At 34.3% G+C, this 16,450-nt stretch overlaps 1 long non-coding RNA gene across 1 annotated transcript; it reads right to left on the bottom strand.

The window, feature by feature from the left end:
• Positions 1-4,943: 4,943 nt before the first annotated feature.
• Positions 4,944-16,258, bottom strand: LOC146730167 (uncharacterized). Its single transcript, XR_014927949.1, has 2 exons — positions 16,045-16,258; positions 4,944-5,349 (listed from the first exon to the last, which is right to left on the bottom strand). It is a non-coding gene; the product is annotated as an uncharacterized LOC146730167 (long non-coding RNA).
• Between the last annotated feature and the right edge of the window lie 192 nt (positions 16,259-16,450).

The raw sequence follows: 16,450 nt of genomic DNA, 5'->3' as shown, positions 1-16,450 counted from the left end.
GCACAAATATTTACTGAAAACTAATTGGGTATCTGCATAATTCTAGATTCATTGAAATGTGATGATTAGTACTTTAGATATCAGTAGAAAAGCTAAAAATTAATTATGCAAATTAGGTAATTAATATGCACAATTATTTAGCTTAAAACTAATCAGGTCTCTGCATAGTCCTAAAGGATCTATGTACCAAGTTTCATTGAAATGCGATGATTTGTACTTGAGATACCTGTGGAAAAGCTGAAAATGAACTAATTATGCAAATTAAATGATTAAAATGCAAAAATATTATCCGAAACAATCTCTGCATAGTCCTTGAGTATGTAAGTACCAAGTTTCATTGAAATGTAATGCTCACTACTTATATCAAAAGCTGAAAATTAGGTAATTCTATGTACTGATATTACCAAAAAAACTATCAGGTCTGTGCAGTGTCATATGACATCTATGTACCAAGCAAAGACTCCCATTATGTGTTTCGCACATGGGAGTCAAAAACTGATTTTTGAATACTTTCGCCCCAAATGTATTACCTCCTACCAGTTTTGTAATAGCAGTGTTCAAATGATTTAATGGAACAAAATTCAAAATTTGAAATTTGGAAAAACAAGTCATTGAAAATGTACAGTCCCTGTTAAATTTGTGAAAGTTCTCTTTGTGCTCGTCATATTAAAGCGAAGGGGTTGTCGCGAGCGTGTTCTTGAAAATTGAGTTCCAAGTGGCGTATACAACAGAATGTTTATTTACATCAAAACACGTGTTCCGTGTAGTAGTAATATGGCCAAAAATAAAAACAGCCGTTATTCGGCCATCTTTGATCTGATTATGAAACACACTGATATGTATGATTTATTTGCCAAATACGAATGAAAATGGTACATAAATTGTGAAAATATAGTAGTAAGGCCAAAAAGTCAGATGGCTGTCAATCGGCCATCCTTGACCAGATTTTGAAACAAATTGTCATGGACATGCATCCTAACATGTATAAAGTACATGTATGTGCCAAATTTGAATGAAAACTGACAGCGCACGTCCAAAATACTGCATAAAAAAACAAGATGCCTGCCAGTTGACCATCTTTGATCCAACTGCGAAATAAATCGTCATGGACATGTATCCTAACATGTATAATCTATGTACCAAGTTTGAATGACAACTAACAAAGCATGTCCAAAATTTTCAAAAAACAAGATGGCTGGCATTTTGAATCGAATCGCTAAACCACTGCTTGTGTATATGTCCCACATAAGGTACTAGGCACATGCAAAGAATGAACGGAATCGGTCCACAGGATTCTGAGATATGACTCTGGATGGATGCACGGACACAAAGACGCACAGATGGAGACCGAATTATAAGTCCACATTTTCAGACTTTGTCCGAACGGGGACTAATAACAACAATGTTAATTCACTTTTCTATGCAGATGATCTGGTCCTGATATCAACAACAAATAGTGGTCTGCAAAAGTCTCTAAATATTTTGAATGATTGCTGCACTAAATGGAAACTACAAATAACTTTAAACAAAACAAAAATTTTAATTTTCAATAAAAAATTATTAAAGAATATAGAGATTTTCTACTATCATGATAAAAATATTACTTGTGTCAATTCATATACATATCTGGGGGTAACAATACAGGCAAATGGTAAATTCAATGAAGCAAGGAAAAATATGTCAGACAAAGCACTCAGAGCTTCATATGCCAAAATACTTGCCAAAAGAAACTGACTGCAAAACAGCTATTCATATTTTCATGTCGTGTGTATAACCTGTCTTATTATATGGTACAGAAATTTGGGGAATGGAAATCTTAGATAACAATAAATGGGATAAAACATCAACAGAAAAAGTTCATGCAAACAACTATTGAATCTAAATAAATTTTCCACAACTATTGCATGTAAAGCAGAGTTGGGAGAATTTCCATTACTTGTAGATATTAAAATAAATCTTATTAATTACTGGTCTGGAATTAAGGATCTTCCAGAAAATAATCTAACAAAACTAGCATTTCAAGAACAGATGAAGTCAAACTTATCATGGGGAATTTCATTTCAGAAATTAAACAAATCTGTAATGCGAGACAATTTAACACAGGATTCAAAACAAAATATGAATGAGCTAAAAAAGGATTATATTGAATTCTGGAAAGAATGTCTTAAAGAAAAAACAAAGCTTAGAACATATGTAATGTTTAAATTTACTTATACTTATGAACCATATTTATCTTTACTTCTCCTCAAAGAATGTCACTTTATGTAAATTTAGAACCAGTAACCATAACCTTGCTATTAGTTGTGTTCACGTTACACAAAGTACGGGCTACGATTTAAGCTGATTTAGGCTTATCTAGCATATTTGCATTTCGGCTAGACCCAAATGCGTCCACGGACAGGGAGGGCCAGTCGTTAGCACGGGCTAAGGGGATCCATCAGTCGGTGACCTTTGGCAAGCCGCTATTTACGAACGAAAAATGGATCACAAGCGCGAGATTCTATTTCTGCTTCTGACATGTTTCGTTCTAATTTTGAAGCAACATGCACAGGAACGCTAGAGAAGACGGACCCAACTTATTTGGATGCACAGAAACAGTATACAAAGGCGTAACACAAAACAGAGTTTTATTAATGCATGTCGTTGACAGCGAACCAAATTTATTTTGTCTACGATTGGAGCTGCGATCAGTATGGAAGCGTGTACACTGAGCTCGGTTGCCATTTTGGGAATGAGAAAGTTGGATATATTTGATCACGTGCATAATGTTCACACCCAAAGGTCGCTGCAGAGGGCGCTTAGCCCTGGGCTAAGCATTCGCGCACACTTCGTTAGCCCGTGCTAAGGGTCTAGACCGCATCTTAAATTCGGATCAGATTTAACCCGTACTTAGCATTCCTTAGCCCGTGCTAAGCGTTCACGCACGTTTGCTTAGCACGGGCTAAGGAATTTGACCTCTTCGCCCGTGCTAAGAAGCTGTGCGTGAACGCAACTATTGAAACAGGTAGACACACTCAACCCAAAACTCCAATTGAAAATAGAACTTGCATATAAACTGTCCTCAAAATGAAACTGAAGATGAATTACATTTATTCATGGAATGTCATCTCTAGAACAATTATCGAGACGAAACGAAGGAAAATATTGAACTCCCTAAAGAAATAGATAATAAACAAAAAACATTTATATATCTGATGAGCAATAATAACCAAAATATAATTAAACAAGTAGGGAAGTATATTTACAGATCTTTTGAAATCAGAAATGAAAATTCCTCATAAAATCATTACTATAGGTACCGTATTTGTCTTCAGTTAAGCGCCACCTTCAATTAGGCACCAGTGCCACAAAAACTTTGTATTTTACACCTCAATTAAGCGCCAGACAAAGTTGAAATGTTGGCACGTAATGATCGTGAATTGGGCGACCGGCGGATCGACTACTGGTTACCGGTTCGTAGCGATGGACGCGATCGCGGAAGTCCCTCGCTGTTACTGTACGAATGGCTTTTATGTAAAAAAAAAATGGTTTTGTTTCTAACAATTTTTAAGAAATCGGTCTATAATCTCTTGAAACATGTCTTTTTAGTCTACTGTAGAAAATATCAGCGTGGTTTTTAATTTCGCAGTAAGTCCATAAAAACGAAATTAAAACAACGCGAAAATGTTCTGTTTCAAATCCGCTGTTGTCACAGTAAACAGTGTTAAATTATTCTTTAAATGCTCAGTTTACTTTCCAAAAATAACTAATTTCTTGATTTGAAAAAAAAATCATGCCGTTTTTCCCACCAAAATCAAAGCCAAAATATCGCAAACATCGGCGAATCACTTCCGCATTGCGTTCATACATTATTTAAATGAGCTATGGTAATTTGATCACGTTGGCATCATCCAGCATTTTGATTGGTTAATTAACGACTTGACCTATCAGGTCAAAAAACGCGTTCCAGGTCAAGTCCTAGACAGGAAGCATGGCAGACATCGAATCGCGCCGAGCGTTTACATGCGACCAGAATCATTCGCTTACGATGAAATTAAGTTGAATTTTACTTACATTTTATTTTGTGTACGTTATTATAACTACTACTGAGTAATAATCGTAACCGTGGAATGCAGCATGACCGGATTTTGCTACCGTGATTATTGACTACTAAACGTTGAATTTGTGTTTGTTTTATTTTTCTGTTGATTGTACGGCAAACTGTGAATGTTTTCTAAAGAATGATATTTTTTGTACAACTTTCTAAACTGTCTGAAAACGGGTCATTTACTCAGTATTTAAAATAAAGGCTACAGTGACTAAGCGTCAGACTGTAATGTAAAATATTGTCAATAATCTATCACCAGAATGGAGCAAAAACAATGGCTTGTAACACAATTACCGGTACTAGAACTTGAAGTGCTTGAAATAAGCGCCATTTGAAACAAAGTTGCTCAAATTTAACCACAAATAAGCGCCACCATGACATGAAAGTGTAACAAAGTGGCGCCTAATTTAAGACAAATACGGTACTTTTATTTAAGACTGATTGGCTAAACAATGTTGACCAAAGGAACAACTCCCTGGTGGACAAAGGTCAAAGGTGACTGAAATCGAGGGGCATGTTGCTCAGTGCATTTACAAAAATAGATTTGACACTTTACAAATCTCCACTTACTTTTATCTTATTATTAACTAACTCAATTTTCTTTGATTATTTATTGCTTTAGACTGATAGAAAGATTGTATTTCTAAGAAAGCAATAAAGATTATTATTATTATTATGCAGATTAATTACAGAGATTTAGTTTACCCAAAATTATTAAAGGACATTTTGTTCAAAATAGCAACGAGCATCATGGGACATTTCTAATTATTTGCCATATTATGGGTGTAAAACAGTGCCATAGTTTATTGGTCATAAGCCCCTCCCCTTTTTTTCAAAAGTTAAAATTTTTGCACAGGTTTATCGGGTACTACCTTCCATGACCAAGACGATTCTTCGGTGACGGACTTGGATAGATAATTTGTTCATATAATCAAAAATGTGTTCAGTACGTACTAAGGCGAATTAGAATTCTGGTAAACAACTACAACAACACGAAAACACAAACAACTCACACCACAGCCACAGTTAATGAGCACACCAGATAAAATCAACTTATAGTCACCACTTTGTAGAAATTACCTGAGATATGTATCCTCACTCTGGAGCAGGCAAGGTAATAAAATGTTCAAATCTTCACTCTTAGCCGTTGCAGTCTAGATGTATGGCTGGGTACTGCTGGTATTGATCAAACAAGACTGAGCTGTTTAGGACTCAAGTTTTAACTTCTTTGCTTTAGTTAATTATTAACTGAAAGCTGTAAACTAAACAATAAAAGCAGTGCATTTGTCAGTTTGACCACAGTCTGTCTATATCACCTGTCTGACAACAGCTGTTGTTTTAGGTATGCAACAGCTTATTCCCTGGGACCAATGATGAATGGTATGCTATATAATTAGTCTAGTGTCTGAGGTTGTCTGTTTCAGGCCAGCCATTATTCACATTGTCTTGTTTTCCCGATGCATTTTTACCCAATCTCACCAGTTATAAACAATTCCCAAATAGTTTTAACAATTATAAAGGGTAATTCTCATGTGAAATACTTTTTACTATCAATCTTATTTTAACAATAATTTTTACTGTAAAATCTGTATTAGAAACCAAGGCTTCTATTAAAATGGTACAATGCAACAGAGGGAATGTGGCTTCTATTAGAGCATCTACACATATGAGAAATAATGAATTTTTGGTTCTCAAATATTCAAAAAGAATGGGTGCGACTTCTATTGGGGATGCGGCTTCTAATACAGATTTTACGGTACTCATTTTTAACAAACTTAGAAAGCAACATGCATAGATACAATTAGCATTTTATCTATGTTTCCTTTTCCTGACACAAGGGTTCAATTCATTAACTTTTAATGCCACACCAGATATAAATAACATCTTCATAAATAATTATTCACATAATGTAATCATTTAAAACAAACCCTATTGATGAAATCATGTAACTTTTAATATTCATTTTTGTTTCAACATGTCATTGACTTGACACAATCTCTGTCATGTAATAAACAAAACAGAAAACAGTCATCCACTTTAAATCATTATTAGAGATACATGTGTAAAGTTTGATTAGATTTAGTTTACGATTCACAGAAATTCTAGAATAGAAACCATTTTCAGTTTTAAAATGCTAACTCGTATGTACATTAGAAACACATTTAGAACAAAAACATCTGTGTTTAAACAAAGTGATTTTAAAATATCAAAACAAGTTTTACATTGTGCAGGAGAAGTTTATAATTGTACTACAAAAACAAGATGAATTAACTTACAGAATTGTGGTAACATGTTAAGATGGTAGATCAGCATAAGATGTGGACAACACGGTGCTGGCACATACACTGTTCAGATTGAGATATGTGGCTGCAAGTGTAGGCTGTATTTTGTAAAGTGATTGTAACTAATGTTAAACTGATAACGTTGCTATATACTCTAGTTAATGATTATATGTAATCAATAATAATCAATAAACAGAGATATTCGTACAGTACAGGGCATAACTTAACTTTTAAACTGACTGACTTTGTCTTTTTATAGAAACTTACAATTATCAGACAATTAGTTCACAAGATATTAAGTAAAATGAATTAATTAAATATGCAAATGAGCTTGTTAATTAAGTTAGAACTCAATATTGCATAGTATATATCTTATATTGACAAATCAAGTTTTATCTCATTTGGACTATTAGTTCACAAGATATTAATAAGAATTGATCAGTAAAATTCATATTTGACTCACTAAATTTAACTAGAGATATGATAGAAAGGGTTTTTATGTGAAATGAATTCAATATTTTTTTTATGTTTAACAAACTGCAATGTATTTGATTTCATCTACTGTAAAATGACTAATTTTCACTGGGTTTAAATTTTGATGATTTAGCATTTCAGGCATATTCAGTGGGTTTTAAAATCACTGTTTTATCTTTTAGATAATGTGTTCTATGCTTAATTTCACATATTCAATGGGTTTTAATTTAGCACATTTTCCAGTCCAATCCTGGCGCAGTTGACTATTTCCAGTCCCGCTTTACGAAATGTGCCACCAAACCCAAAATATGAGAGGAAAACATACTCTTACACCATAATTTTACAATACTGCATGATTTAATAATATATATATTTCGACCAACATTTTTTTCAAAGTGTTTTCGTAAAAGTAGTTTTTACAACAAATATAATGACAATTGTTACATGGGATGGACCTCACCTTACAGTCATATACAGTGTCACATATACAACACAACTGTCCTCATTTGTGAAAGATCTTACAACTACTTGGGTTTCAAGATAAGTTCTGTTAGCTCAGTACTGACACATTTTAAAGAACCAGACTCCAGACCAGCATATCGCCGCAGTGGATTTAAGACAGCTGTCGGCTGAGATAGCTCCTCTGTTAGAAATGCACATTTCAATTAAAGAACTGAAGATATCATTAGAAAATGAACAATATGTATAGTATCAAAGCAATAAAACTTGTTGTTTCAACAAGAATTCAAAAATATCACTTTTTACCAAAAAATACAAAAATATTCATCAAAATTAGAGAATTAAAGATATCACCACCAAATGAACAAGTCTGAGAGGTCCACATGTAGTACCTGTATATGTAATATCAAAGCAATTGGATTTGCGTTTTTTAACAAGAAGTCGAAAATATCCCTTTTTACCAAAAATCACAAAAATAGTCATCAAAATTAGAGAATTACCATAATTACTCTATTAGTGGAGCAGCTGTCAGAGTCACATGTACTGTATTTGTACCATTACAAGTACATCTATATTTCAGATGTAGTACCATATTTACTCTATTAATGGAGCAACTGTCATAGAGACACATGTACTGTATTTGTACCATTAAGTGCATCCATGGTCTCAAGTTCTTGCATAACATACTTTATTTTAGCTGGAATTAATTTTCACTGGAAGGACTTTTTGAATATATTTTCTATGAAGTTTATTTTAATTGATTTTCGATGAGTTGAATGTAAAATATAGGAGAAAAAGGTATATTTGATGAATTACATTTTCACTGATCGTCCTTTCAGCAAAAATAAATGATTATACAATAAGTGAAACACTTTGGAACATTTTACATTAATTACCTCTGTTATAATTTCGGAAAATTACAGTGTTTCTTAATGTGTGTAAAGTTCATCCATGTAGTTGAGAAAGACAGAAATAAAGTTGCACGTAAAACTGTGCAATAAACATGATATCTAAACAGAATTTAAGGCATTATAAACATAGTTTGGTGCCAAACATTCTAAAGTTGTTAGGTGAGTTTGCAAAGTTTTTATTTGTCTTTCTCATGCTAAGCATAATTATTGTTTTTATTTGACAAGTCGGTCTTTTTGAACTGAGAATATCATATATTACAGGAGATGTCACTGTGGAAATGTCACAGTCCAACAAAATGGCGTCTGAAATGAATAATTTAAAGATACAGTATACATTTGAAATGCAATTCCTCATCCCTTGGTTATTATCACCAATTTTTCATCACCTGAGTGATATACATCCAAAGTTTTGGTTTCCTGTGCATCAAATAAATAACTTATCTAACCACTGGACTGAATTAATGATTTTATCAAAAATTTGGGCATATATCAGTCAATTTTGGCCTCAAATTTTTCTCACTCAAAAATGCAACTGCAATACAACTAGATTTTCAAGGTCACTGGTTGTTTAGATCAAATGGTTTCTTTTTTGTTTCAAGTTTGTTTTTTGTCTAGAAACATAGCAATGTTGGATTTTGGTGAATACAGAACATGTTAATTTCTGATAAAGGATTTTGATATGCCAATAAAAAAAAAATTCTTTAACATCTTGCATATAAATAGTTCTTGACTCTCCAAATTTTTACAATGGTACTATAACCCCGAATAGAATTCCTTTCTGATAACACATCATGTGTGTGTTTTATTGCATGTCACTCAGAAACCTATTTTTTGCAGTCATCTGTTCAGAGTTGCCCTCAATAAATACATGTTTCAAGGACACCATGTATGTTTCTTAGCAACCAAATTCAGCAGCAGGCTATTTGTTTGTTGCTTTTATAGTTCAGAGCAACTTAATAAGCACCTTGTTTTTCTGAAGTCATATTGTAGTGATTAATTCTATCGCATAAATCCAATAATTAATGTCTCCTTCAAAAATCTCATAAAAACTGTGAAGTTAACCAGGCTACATAGAGTCTTGCTGGTTTGTCATGATAAAATTGAACAATTATGATCTACCAGTTGTTTTTTCATATTCCAGATTGAGTCATACAAATACAAGTGTGAAAATAAAACTTGACAAAATATTACCATAGAGAGGACATGTGGTCTAAACAAGATCATACCACTTTTTTAAGAACTGATATTGCTTGATTGGGTTTGAGTGTTTGGTTCAGGGCCAGCATAAGACATGACAGTGCAGTTAGTCATCATTGTCTGGTCTAGCTGGGAACCAGAGTGTTTGGATCAGGGCTAACAGTAACATAAGACATGGTACAACATGTATGTCCATGCATAGGCCTTGTTTTTCCAGTTATCCCTCATTGTCTGGTCTTGCTTGGGACCAGACTGTTTGGTTCACGGCCGGCATAAGACATGGCAATGTCCATGCACAGGCCTTGTTTTTTCAGTTAGTCATCATTGTCTGGTCTTACTGTGAACCAGACTGTTTGGTTCAGGGCCGGCATAAGACATGGCAATGCATATACACAGGTCTTGTTTTTCCAGTTATCCAGCATTGTATGGTTTTACTGCGAACCAGACTGTTTGGTTCAGGGCCGGCATAAGACATGGCAATGCATATACACAGGCCTTGTTTTTCCAGTTATCCAGCATTGTCTGGTCTTGCTGGGGACCAGAGTGTTTGATTCAGGGTTGATGTAATACATGGTAATGCATATACACTAGCCTTGTTTTTCAAGTTATTCTTCATTGTCTGGTCTTCCTGGGGACCAGAGTGTCTGGTTCAGGGCCGACATAAGACATGGCAATGCATACACACAGGCCTTGTTTTTCCAGTTATCCCTCATTGTCTGGTCTTGCTGAGAACCAGAGTGTTTGGTTCAGAGCCAGCATAAGACATGGCAATGCATATACACAGGCTTTGTTTTTCCAGTTATCCATCATTGTCTGGTCTTGCTGAAAACCAGAGTATTTGGTTCAGAGCCAGCATAAGACATGGCAATGCATATACACAGGCTTTGTTTTTCCAGTTATCCATCATTGTCTGGTCTTGCTGAAAACCAGAGTATTTGGTTCAGGGCCTGCATAAGACATGACAATGCATATACACAGGCTTTGTTTTTTCTGTTATCCATCATTGTCTGGTCTTGATGAGAACCAGAGTGTTTGGTTCAGGGCCAGCATAAGACATGGCAATGCATATACACAGGCTTTGTTTTTTCTGTTATCCAGCATTGTCTGGTCTTGATGAGAACCAGAGTGCGCCGGTGTCGGTGACGATTACGGTGACCAGCTACACCAGAACGGACATATTTCGCATCTAACTCAACCCCATGCAACAAAAATTGATACTATGTGTTCATTATGGTCCATTCTTCCTCGACGAACATGTACATAAGTGACACTATAGTCAAAGACGAAAAAACTGCACAAGAAATTTGCCTTATTTACACGTATCCGCAATGCAAGCTGCCATACGACTTCCCCTTCTGACGTCACAAGGGGAATTTCTGTATGCAAATGAGAAGCTAATGAGGAGCCTCGTTTTAAAATATACAAAAATAAAGTTGTCGAAGACTGGGTTTAAAACACATTTTTTCACTTAAAAAAAATAATTCATGCTTAGAAACATAAAAATTAATAATATTTATGTATCAAATGATAATTTTAGGCGTGAAAATAACAGCCATTTCACAGGCACTTTAAAATCCAATAGTGTAGAAAGCATCATGGAAGAAATAATATATTGAACATTTAAATCTCCTATTTAAACAAACTAATCACTAAAAAATTAAATTACTAAATTTGAAGTAAATACCAAAATCACAATAAAATAATATACAAGTAATTAACCACAAAAAATAATCTTTGTAGATACACACATGTCATGTATGTGTATTGACTGCTAAAACAATTCCAAGTTTGAAAAATATCAAAAATTAAAAACCCAGCCAGTTCACATGTTTTACAGATAGGAAATACCGGTAGGTATATATTGTAATGACCCAAGTGACAAATATTAAATCTGTGATGAAAGTGAAATCAATATTCAAATTATTCACAAGTGAGAGAAAATTTCTCATAAGTGAAGCAGAACAATTTATAATGAAATATCACATCAAATAGAGAGAAATATGAAAGTCATCATGACCAGTGAAAATGAGGGAGTACTTTCTGTTTACGAGAGGAAAAAAATAAAATTGTCAGCTTCCTCATAATAATTTTGCCATGTTATTGATTTTTTCTAGATTTATTTTTTATCATTTTTCTGATATGTTCTGCTATTTGACTGTGTGTGAAGTATTTTGTTGATTTTGTCTCACCTTTTGATTGTCATCTCATGCTTAATTCAATAAAGATTATTATTATTAAAAATGGTAATTTATATACTTGTATACCTTGAAATGGAAAATTAATTAAATACAGACTTTCATCATTCTTAGAACAAACAAAAGGTTTATTATTTTTATAGCTTACTAAAACAATACAATGTAGTTGAAGGTTAGTTTGATTTGTCAGTATCCATTTTTAACACCTTGGTTGACATTGGCTGTTTATTCTACTGATGTAGTTCTTGAGCTAACTGATAACAGATTTTCATAATTAATTATACGATAACACCCTGCTTTAGGGTGGATTAAAGCATAGATTAAAGCATAGAGGGTCTATGATTAAAGGAATAGCTTATAAGGGTGCTTTCAACTCATGTAAATTTCATGTTCACCACACTATTTGGCACAGATCTAGAAGCAGTACCTACACACGAATTGGTGACGTCATAAAATACATGACCTTCAATCGGGGTCGTTTCCTCGGTATATACGAATTGGTATATACAAATTACAATAAAGATACTTAAGACATTACACATAAGGTAAAACAAATCACGTGACAATATAATGATAATAACGGTAATAAATCCTAGCTTAACAGTTGAACAGAACGCTCATACAGTCAGTCGGGTGACGCCGAGGGTCACGAACTGTGTTGCAAAATGGCCGTGTGGTTGAAACTGGGTCATGGCGTTACGGGTGAGGAAGACATCATTAAACACTCAAAATCACAATAAAACGGGGAACTGGTTGCATATTACGGCGTAGCCAACATGGGAAATAAAAAAACGCCCAATACAAACGACATGGGTTCGAATCACACTAGATACACACTCACCAGAACCGAAGCAATCAGAAACCAGCAATCGTTTTGGCTTTTCCGTTCAACTCATCGGAACACTGGAGTAGTTAGAAAAATGAACACCACTTAACGACCAACGTCGTGGCGTGGTACACAAGCGTGCCATCAAAATAAAACAAAATTAGCTTGAAAAGACAGTGGGTTCGAGTCCCGCTCAGAGCTACCGTAAAAACGTAAATCAAATAAACTGAAATCTCTCAAACCGTAAACAAGTAAACAAAGAACGTCGCAAAAAAATAATAAACCTTACAAAACTCCACCATACAAAACTGAATGAATAAATAATAAAATAACTAACGTCTTAAACTGGACGACGCGCAATTTGTTCAACAGTTTCCAGATTGTGACAAGAGATAAACAAGACCCAAGTCAAGGTAAGTTTTGTTAAAGTGTCGATGGCGTTCCCTATATTACGAAAACAATTCAGGCAACAGACGAATATCTTCTGTGGTGTTGTGGAATTTATACCGTGTCTGCGGAATTGTTGATTGAGGGTTCGAAGCCAGCAGTTAACATTTTGTTAGAAAGTTTCACAATTAAATCAAATATCCAATGATACCAGTATATTTATTTCATTATTTTAACAACTTGCAATGGTGGAAGTTGGTCAAACACGAGTTCTTACACCTAAATAAGTATCAAATATTTGTCGACACATTTATTCTCTCAACCTTGTAGAGGTGGAAATTAATTAAACAACAGGTATTTACTCACAAATATAATGGTCAATATTTGTCCATACATTCATTCTGTCAATTTAAGAACTTGTAATTGTTGGAATTAATCAAATGAGAGTTGTCTACACCAAAATAAGTTTCAAATACTTGTCCACACATTTATTCTCTCAATTTAACAACTTGTAATGGTGTAAAATAATTAAACGAGAGTTGTCTACACCAAAATAAGTCTAAAATATTTGTCCGCACATTTATTCTCTCAATTTAACAACTTGTAATGGTGTAAAATAATTAAACGAGAGCTATAGACACCAAAATAAGTCTAAAATATTTGTCCATACATTTATTCTCTCACGTTAACAACTTGTAATGGTGTAAAATAATTAAACGAGAGTTGTCTACACCAAAATAAGTCTAAAATATTTGTCCGCACATTTATTCTCTCAATTTAACAACTTGTAATGGTGTAAAATAATTAAACGAGAGTTGTCTACACCAAAATAAGTCTAAAATATTTGCCCGCACATTTATTCTCTCAATTTAACAACTTGTAATGGTGTAAAATAATTAAACGAGAGCTGTCTACACCAAAATAAGTCTAAAATATTTGTTCGCACATTTATTCTCTCAATTTAACAACTTGTAATGGTGTAAAATAATTAAACGAGAGCTGTAGACACCAAAATAAGTCTAAAATATTTGTCCATACATTTATTCTCTCACGTTAACAACTTGTAATGGTGTAAAATAATTAAACGAGAGTTGTCTACACCAAAATAAGTCTAAAATATTTGTCCGTACATTTATTCTCTCAATTTAACAACTTGTAATTGTGGGAATTAATCAAACGAGGGCTGTCTACACCAAAATAAGTCTAAAATATTTGTCCGCACACTTATTCTCTCAATTTAACAACTTGTAATGGTGTAAAATAATTAAACGAGAGCTGTCTACACCAAAATAAGTCTAAAATATTTGTCCATACATTTATTCTCTCAATTTAACTTGGAATTGTGTAAAATAATTAAACGAGAGCTGTCTACACCAAAATAAGTCTAAAATATTTGTCCGCACATTTATTCTTTCAATTTAACAACCTGTAATTGTGGGAATTAATCAAACGTGAGTTGTTTACATCAAACTAAGTATTTAATATTTGTTGAGACATTTATTCTCTCAATTTAACAACTTGTAATGGTGTAAAATAATTAAACGAGAGTTGTCTACACCAAAATTAATCTCAAATATTTGTCCACACATTTATTGTCACAATTTAACCACTTGTTAATAGTGGAAATTACTTAAATGCGACTTGTTTAATCAGTTGACATCAATGCAACTTACTGTAAATGGGGTAATTATTCACTGGGTTTTAATTTAGCTTATTTCGCTGACTGGAAAATGCGCTAAATTAAAACACAGTGAATATGTACAATTTAGCATAGAACACATTATCTAAATGACGAAACCGTGAATTTAAAACCCACTTAATATGCCTGAAATGGTAAATCAGTGAAAATTAAACCCAATGAAAATTAGTCATTTTACAGTACCCGCAGACAGTGCACAACAGAGTATCATTATTGAGCAATTATAAACAGGAACGTGTCTTGGCATTAGGGTTAGAGTCGGGTCAGGTATGGGCAACAGAATTATTAACAGGAACGTGTCTTGACATTAGGGTTAGGGTCGGGTCAGGTATGGGCAACGCAAATGGCAAACACCCAATTGGCAAGATGTACACTAACGGGTTATGGCATGCATATAGTTTACACAAGTAAAAACACAAAATTGGCAATTTTTTTGGACAATTGTAACTCAATAATAGAAATATGTTGTATTTCTATATATATACACACTATATAGTCTTATCAAATGCAAACACATCCAGTTAATCCATTGTGGTCTTGTGGGTCAGTTCTTTACATAGTGATCAGGAGGACCTGGGTTCAATTCCCTTGCCTGCCCATCTTTTTCTCACAAACACCATTTGGCAATAAAGCTAAATATGACAACAAATTATTTAATTTGCATGACTACCCACATAGCTCAGTTGATTTGTACTATGTCAGCAATGTGAGCGATCGCTGGTTCGAATCCAGTATGTTTAGTTAGATTTTTGAATGCTAGTGAAGACAGTGCTCCTATGAGTAGGACTTAAATCCAAACTCCTGTGTGAAGACACTCGTGGTACAGTGGACAAGACAGTGCGCTGGGAACTCAAAGATCGCAAGTTCGAATCACGGATTGGACACTCCTACAAAAGACATGAAAGACGTTAAAAACATAAACAGCGGTTTCAAAAACTCAAGTCAGGAAAACAGAACACAAGAATACTACCCCACATGGAAGCCAGTCGAAGTCGTCGAAGAACGAACACAGTCGAAGAACAAACACTGTTGACAGCTGTAGGTCACGTGCAACAACAGACACGAGGAGCATGGCTGCTCTCCAAATGGGTCCCTTCTTTTGTATTGACCCCCTAAGGATTGCTAATCCCCCTTTCTAACTCTTCCCCCAAAAATAATATATCGCCCCTTTTAAAATGTATTGAGCCACAAAATAATGAATATTCATGAGCACAGAAACTGCAACGTCATGAATAAATTAGCATAATTTTAAAAAATTTGCATAAAGTGTAGGTACTCCTTCTGGAGCTCTGCCCACTATTTTGCCGTTACACATAAATTAAATGAAATGTATGCGCCTGGACAGCCCAGCCATATTTTGCATGCACATCACATTATACCATAATTAGATAAAATAATACAGGGTCCAGACCACCAAAAAAGAATGCAAGACAAGAAAATAGAAAATCCCCCGAGTTCACGCAAGAAATGTTCGTGTGAGAACAGTTCACAAATAACTTTGGATCCCTTTCAGAATAAGTTACTCACCAAGACACCATTTCAGCCAAATAATATCCCGGGTTTATCTGGCAGTCGATCCAGCGAGGCGCCAATCACAAAGGCGTAACTTTCTGCACCACTATCTCTCAGAGTTCCGAAGTATTCCACGCAGGTTTAGATGTTCCAGACAGTTTTACTACTCCTTTAAAGACAATGAGTGTCCTCGTTGCATGTGATACATTTTGTAAACCGCCTTGACTCAATGACTATTCTTCCACTGCCGTTAGAGCATTCGTTGTTTCTCTCCTCCAATGTAACGTCTTCAGAAAGATCTCAACAAAGTGGCTTTTCACACGTTCACATGATTACGCACAATACGCCATAAATTACAAAACTATGAATTTACAAGCTTTGTTCGTGAGTGAAACAATTAATTATATAAAGTACTCATTAT

Source organism: Saccoglossus kowalevskii, chromosome 20, assembly GCF_978046115.1.
Source record: "Saccoglossus kowalevskii chromosome 20, keSacKowa6.1, whole genome shotgun sequence".
Classification (NCBI taxonomy): domain Eukaryota; kingdom Metazoa; phylum Hemichordata; class Enteropneusta; family Harrimaniidae; genus Saccoglossus; species Saccoglossus kowalevskii.
Note: the sequence above shows the minus strand (reverse complement) of the source record. Positions and strands in the feature narration are given on the sequence as shown.